Below are 6,872 nucleotides of genomic sequence, written 5' to 3'. Positions count from 1 at the left end.
TAGAGGACCACAGGGGAAGTGAGAGAAAACTGAATGGGGAGAAATCAAAGAGGGAGACAAACCATGAGAGACTCTGGACTCCAGGAACCAAACTGAGGGTTACAGAAGGGAGGGGGTGGGGGGATTGTGTAACCAGATGATGGATATTAAGGAGGGCATGTGTTGTGATGAGCCCTGGGTGTTACACACAACTAATGAATCATTGAACACTGCACCAAAAACTAATCTTGTACTATATGTTGGCTAATTTAACATAATAAAAAAATAAGGTAAAAAAAGACATAAAATATGACACCATGGAAAAGCAAGAGGGAGAAGGACGTTGATAAAATAAGGAGAGAAAATGTCATCTATGGACTACAGTCCCTACAGCCAAGTTGCAACCCAACAGGGCTACAGTGCTTACACTGTCCAGTCCACTCAAGGATATGCACAGACCACCCAGCCATATGGGCAGCAAAGTTAATGGCACCTGTGGACAGCCCAATGATGTTTGCTATACCCAGGTCAGAGCACTGCAACCTCTGCCAGACCGCCTATGCAACTTCTTATGGACAGGCTCCCACTGGTTATACTTCTCCAACTGCCCCCCAGGTGTATAGTCAGCCTGTCTAGGGGTATGGCACTGGTGCTTATGATACCACCACGTTATGTTTGCTACCACCCAGGCCTCCTATGCAGCTCAGTCTGCATATGGCACTCAGCCTGCTTACCAAGCTTATGGGCAGCAGCCAGCAGCCGCCACACCTGTAAGACCATAGGATGGTAACAAATCTGTTGAAACTAATCAACCTTAATCTATCACAAGGGGTTATAAACAGCCCAGCCTAGGATATGGACAGAGTAACTACAGTTATGTCCAGGTACCTGGGACTTACCCCATGCAGCCAGTCACGGCACCACCATCTTATCCTCCTACCTTCTATTCCTCTGGACAGTGGACTAGTTATGATCAGAGTAGTTACTCTCAGCAGAACACCTATGGGCAGCCAAGCAGCTCCAGACAGCAGAGTAGCTATGGTCAACAAAACAGCTATGGGCAACAGTCACCCACTATTAACCTCCTGTCAAACTGGATCCTACAGCCAGGCTCCAAATCAATATAGCCAACAGAGCACCAGCAGAGTTCATTCCAACAGTACCACCCCAGTAGCATGGGTGTTTATGGGCAGGAGTCTGGAGAATTTTCCAGACCAGGAGAGAACTAGAGCATGAGTGGTCCTGATAACCAGGGCAGGAAAAGAGGGAAATTTGATTATGGAGGCTGAGCAGAGGTGGGGAGGTAGCAGGACATGGTTGAATGAGCAGCTCTGGAAAGCAGGGTGGTTTCAATAAGCCTAGTGGACCCATGGAGGAAGGACAAGATCTTGATCTATAGGCCCACCTATAGATCCAGATGAAGACTCTCACAACAGTGCAATTTATGTGCAAGGCTTAAATGATAATGTGACTTTAGATGATCTGGCATACTTCTTCAAAAGAACCAGAAAACCCATAATTCATATCTACTTGGACAAGGAAAACCCTAAGGCAATGCTACAGTGTCTTACAAAGACCCACCAACTGCCAAGGCTGCCATGGAATGGTTTGATGGGAAGTATTTTCAAGGGAGTGAACTTACGGTTTCTCTTGCTCACAGGAAACCTCCAATGAACAGTATGCAGTTTGGTATGCTTCACCTGAGGGCAAAGGGATGCTGTTGCCATGCTGTGGAGGTCCAGGGGGCCCCATGGGTCACATGGGAGGCTGTAGAGGAGACAGAGGTGGCTTCCCCCTAAGAGGGCTCCAGGGTTCCCAAGGGAACCCATCTGGGGGAGGAAACATCTAGCACTGAGCTGGGACTGGCAGTGTCCCAATCCGGAGTGTGGAAACCAGAACTTCACCTGGAGAACAGGATGCAAGAAGTATAAGTTCCCAAAGCCTGAAGGCTTTCTTCCATCACCCTTTCCACCGCTTGTGTGGTGACCAGGCAGAGGCAGGCCTGGTGGCATGATGGGAGGAAGAGATGGCCTCATGGACCATTGTAGTCCCCATGGAATGTTCAGAGGTGGCCATTGTGGAGACCAAGGTGGCTTCCATAGTGGCCGGGGCATGGACTGAGATGTCTTTGGTGCAGGAATACGAGGTGGCCTTGGAACTTTGATGGAACAGATAAGAGGAAGAAGAGGCCGGCATGGAGCATCTAGAAAAATGCCAGGAAGGCAGAGACCAGCCCTACTGGATGCAGAGACCCTGCAGAACTGCACTGACTGTCAGATTTATCTTTTAAATAGAGAATGTTTTAGATTTATAATTCCATATTTATAATTTTGACCACAACATTATGATTATTCCTTGTCTGTACTTTAGTATCTTTCATCATCTGTGATGAAACATTAAAACAAGTTAAAAGGTAATGTGCCAAGTTTTTATCCTTCCTTTAAACATGGTAGTTTAACTAAGACTAAACAATGGGAACCCCTTATGAGCATGCTAGTATCAGTGTGGAGAACGAAGAGGGCCTCAAACTGTAACAATGTTAATGGTTGTGATATTTTTTTACATAAAATTCCAAATGTTCATAAAAAATATGACACCGTATACCTAAAACATGGGGAGGAGAGGAGTAAAGAATGTGTTCAAACTTAAATAACATGAGCTTAATGTAGACTGCTATGTGCAGAAGATGCTGTATACAAATCTAATGGTACCCAGAAATCAAAACCACTAATAAATATGCAAAAAATAAAGAGAAAGAAATCCAAATATATCACTAAAGAAAAAAAAAACAGAAAATCAAGAAACAAAGACAAGAAAGGATCAGAGAAAATCTTCAAAAACAACCACAATACAAATAATAAAATGACAATAAATACATATCTAGCAATAATTATTTTAAGTGCAAATGAACAAAAAGCCCCAATCAAAGGATATACGATGATAGAATGGGTGAAAAAAACAGGACACATCTCTATGATGCCTATAAGAGATTCATTTTAGACCTAAAGACACCTGCAAATTGAAAGTGAGGGGATGGCGAAATATCTATCATGCAAATAGATGTCAAAAGAAAGCCAAGTAACAATACTTATATCAGACAAAATAAAATTTAAAACAAAGACTGTAAAAGAAGACAAAGAAAAATACTATATAATTATAAAGAGGACAATCCAACAAGAAATATAAGAATTGTAAATATTTTTGCACCCAGCATAGGAGGACCTAAATACATAAAAACAGCTAATAACAAACATAAAGGAACTAATCGATACTAATACAATGATAGTAAGGGATGTTAATATCCCACTTACATTGATGAACCGATCATCAAAACAGAAAATAAATACAGAAACAATGGCTTTGAATGACACAATGCAACTGATGGATTTAATAGATATATTAAGAACATCGTATTCTAAAAGAGCAAGATACACATTCTTTTCAAGTGCACATGGAATATTCTACAGAATAGATCACATATTAGCCCATAAAACAAGTCTCAGTTAACTCAAGAGGATTGAAGTCATACCATGCATCTTTTCTGCTCACAATGGTATGAAACTAGAAGTCAACCACAGGAAAAAATCTGGAAAGACCACAAATACATGGAGGTTAAAGAACATGCTACTAAACACTGAATGGATCAACCAGAAAATAAAACAATAAATTAAAAAGGACATGGAAACAAATGGAAATGAAAACACAATGGTCCAAAACCTGTGGGATGCAGAAAAAGTGGTTCTAAGAGGGAAGTTTATAGCAATACAGGCCTACCATGGGAAGGAAGAAAAATCTCAAATAAACAATCTAACCTTACACCTAAAGGAGCTAGAAAAAGAACAACAAACAAAACCTAAAAACAGCAGAAGAAAGGAAATAATGAACATTAGAGCAGAAATAAATGAATTACAACTAAAAAAACAATAGAATGTATCAATGAAACCAGGAGCTGGTTCTTTGAAAAGATCAACAAAATTGATAAACCTCTAGCCAGGCACATAAGAGAAACAACAACAAAATGACTCAAACAAAATCACCAACAAAAGAGGAGAAAAAAACAACCAAAAATACAGAAATACAAACAATTTAAGAGAATTTTTTGAAAACCTATATGCCAACAAATTGGACAACCTAGAAGAAATGGATCAATTCCTAGAAGCATATAAACTACCAAAACTGAAACTGGAAGAAATAGAAAATTTGAACAAACCAATAACCAGCAAAGAAATTGAATCAGTAATCAAAAACATTCCCAAAAAAACAAGTCCAGGAATGTATGGCTTCACAGACAAATTCTACCAAACATTTAAAGAAGAGTTAATACCTATTCTTCTCAAACTATTCCAAAAAATAGAAAAGGAAGGAAAACTTCCATATCCATTCTATCAGGCCACCATTATCCTGATAACAAAACTGGATAAAGACACCAGTAAAAAAAGAGAACTACAAGCCAATATCCATGATTAACTTAGATGCAACAATCCTTACCTATCAAACTAAATCCAAAAATACATTATAAAAATCATTCACCACGATCAAGTGGGATTTATTCTTGGGTTGCAAGTGTGGGTCAATATTTGCGAATCAATCAATGTGATACATCACAACAATAAAAGGAAGGATAAAAACCATACAATCCTTTCAACAGATGCAGAAAAAACATTTGACAGAGAAGGAAACAATAAACAAAACTAAAAGGGAACCTACAGAATAGGAGAAGATATTTGCAAATGACATCTGACAAAGGGTTAGTGTCCAAAATATACAAAGAACTTATAAAACTCAATTCCCAAAAAACTGAATAATCCAATTTAAAAATGGCCAGAATACATGAATAGACATTTTTCCAAAGAAGACATACAGATGGCTAACAGAAACATGAAGAAATGCTCAACACCACTCATCATCAGGGAAATATAAATCAAAACTACAATGAGATATCACCTCACACTTCACATCTGTCAGAATGGCTAAAATCAACAACACCAGAAACAACAGGTATTGACGAGGACGTGGAGAAAGGGGAACCCTCTTACACTGTTGGTGGGAATGCAAACTGGAACATCCACTCTGGAAATCAGTATGGAGGTTCCTCAAAAAGTTAAAAATAGTACTACCCTATGATCCAGCAATTGCACTAGTAGGTATTACCCAAAGAATACAAAAACACTAAGTCCAAGGGATTCATGCACCCCTATGTTTATTACAGAATTATTTACCATAGCCAAATTGTGGGAAGCAGCCCAAGTTTCCATTGATCAATGAATAAATAAAGAAGAAGTGGTATATAGTTTTATTTTCCTTTCTCCCTTCCCTCCATTTCCATATGTTTATCTGTTTTCTTTCTTAAATTCTACATGAGTGAGATCATATGATACTTATCTTTCTCTGACTTATTTCACTTAGCATCATACACTCTAGCTCCATCCACATCATTGCAAATAGCAAGGTTACATTCTTTTTGATGGCTGAGTAATATTCCAGTGTGTGTGTGTGTGTGTGTGTGTGTGTGCGCACGCACACGTGAGTGTGTACAGGTGTGTGTGTGTATCACATCTAGATGGGTGAAGTATATTGGGCACTTTTTGTGTTAAGCACTGGGTAAGTGTTGAATCACTGAATTCTACTCCAGAAACCAATATTGCACTGTATGTTAACTAAGTAAACTTTAAATTAAAAAGTTGTATATGTATGCATATATGTATTTCATATATATAATGAAATTTTACTCAGCCATAAAGAAGAATGAAATGTTCCCATTTACAATGGCATGGATGTAGCTAGGGAGTATAATGCTAAGCGAAATAAGTCAGTCAGACAAAAACAAATACTATATGATTCACTCATATGTGGAATTTAAGAATCAAAACAAATGAGCAAAGGAAAATGAGAGAGAAACAAAAAAAAACCAGACACTGAACTATAGAGAACAAACTGATGGTTACTAGGAGTGAGGGGACAGGGGAACGGTTGAAACAGGCAATGGAAATTAAGGAATTAAGGAGTGCGCCTGTCCTAATGAGCACCCGGTGAGGTATGAAATTGTTGAATCACTATATTGTACACCTGAAAATAATATAACACTCTATGTTAACTATAGTGTAATAAAAAGAAAATATAATAAATGATTTTAAAAATAATGAGTTTTACTTTGGCAATTAAGATGACTAAGACAAAAGGCACCAATAGCCTTTCTAGAGATATGCTATAGTCCTTTTGCAAAAAAAAAAAAAAAAAAAAGTTTACAACTTAATTTTTGCCCTTGTTAGTTTTATTTTCTTTACCTTGTTTTGTTTCGACAGGCATCAGTTAATTAGTTTTATTTTCCTTTTGTCCAAGATGCTAGCCTCATTCTGTTTCCTTGAGGTATAGTCATTTTCAAATTCTGTGTATTTCACACTACCCTCATATTATCTCTCAAATATAGGGGCACCTAGAATTTTTCATAATCTGCCTTATATTACGTGGATCATGTTTCTATTCCATTTTAGTGTAAGCTCCTTTAGGATCAGTACTGTACCTTATTGCCCTTAGACAATCCAGGCACATCATGTAGGTTTACATGGAGAAAGGTTAACTTGATTTTTTAATAGACTTTAATTTTTTTAAATAGCTTTTTTTCTGATCCTTTCTTCTCTCTCTTTCACTGTTTGCTGGTTTTCTTTAGTGATATACTTGTGTTTCTTATTTTTTTTTTGCATATCTCTTACTGTTTTTTGATTTGTGGTTCCCATTAGGTTTATAGATAACATCTTCTGCATGTACCAGTCTCTATTAAACTCATGGTCGCTTAATTTTGAATTCATTCTTTTCTCCTCTCTTCTCCACATTGCAGATATTTGGTATCATCTTTCACATCCTTTTATTTTGTGCTTCTCTTGATTGATTTTTAC

The 6,872-nt window shown here is 37.9% G+C and overlaps 1 pseudogene; it reads left to right on the top strand.

Annotated features, from left to right (window-relative positions):
• Positions 1-343: 343 nt before the first annotated feature.
• Positions 344-2,100, top strand: LOC118535448 (RNA-binding protein EWS-like; annotated as a pseudogene).
• The last annotated feature ends 4,772 nt before the right edge of the window (positions 2,101-6,872 follow it).

The sequence above is a fragment of the Halichoerus grypus genome, chromosome X (genome assembly GCF_964656455.1).
Source record: "Halichoerus grypus chromosome X, mHalGry1.hap1.1, whole genome shotgun sequence".
NCBI lineage: Eukaryota > Metazoa > Chordata > Mammalia > Carnivora > Phocidae > Halichoerus > Halichoerus grypus.
This window is presented reverse-complemented; position numbering and strand designations above follow the sequence as displayed.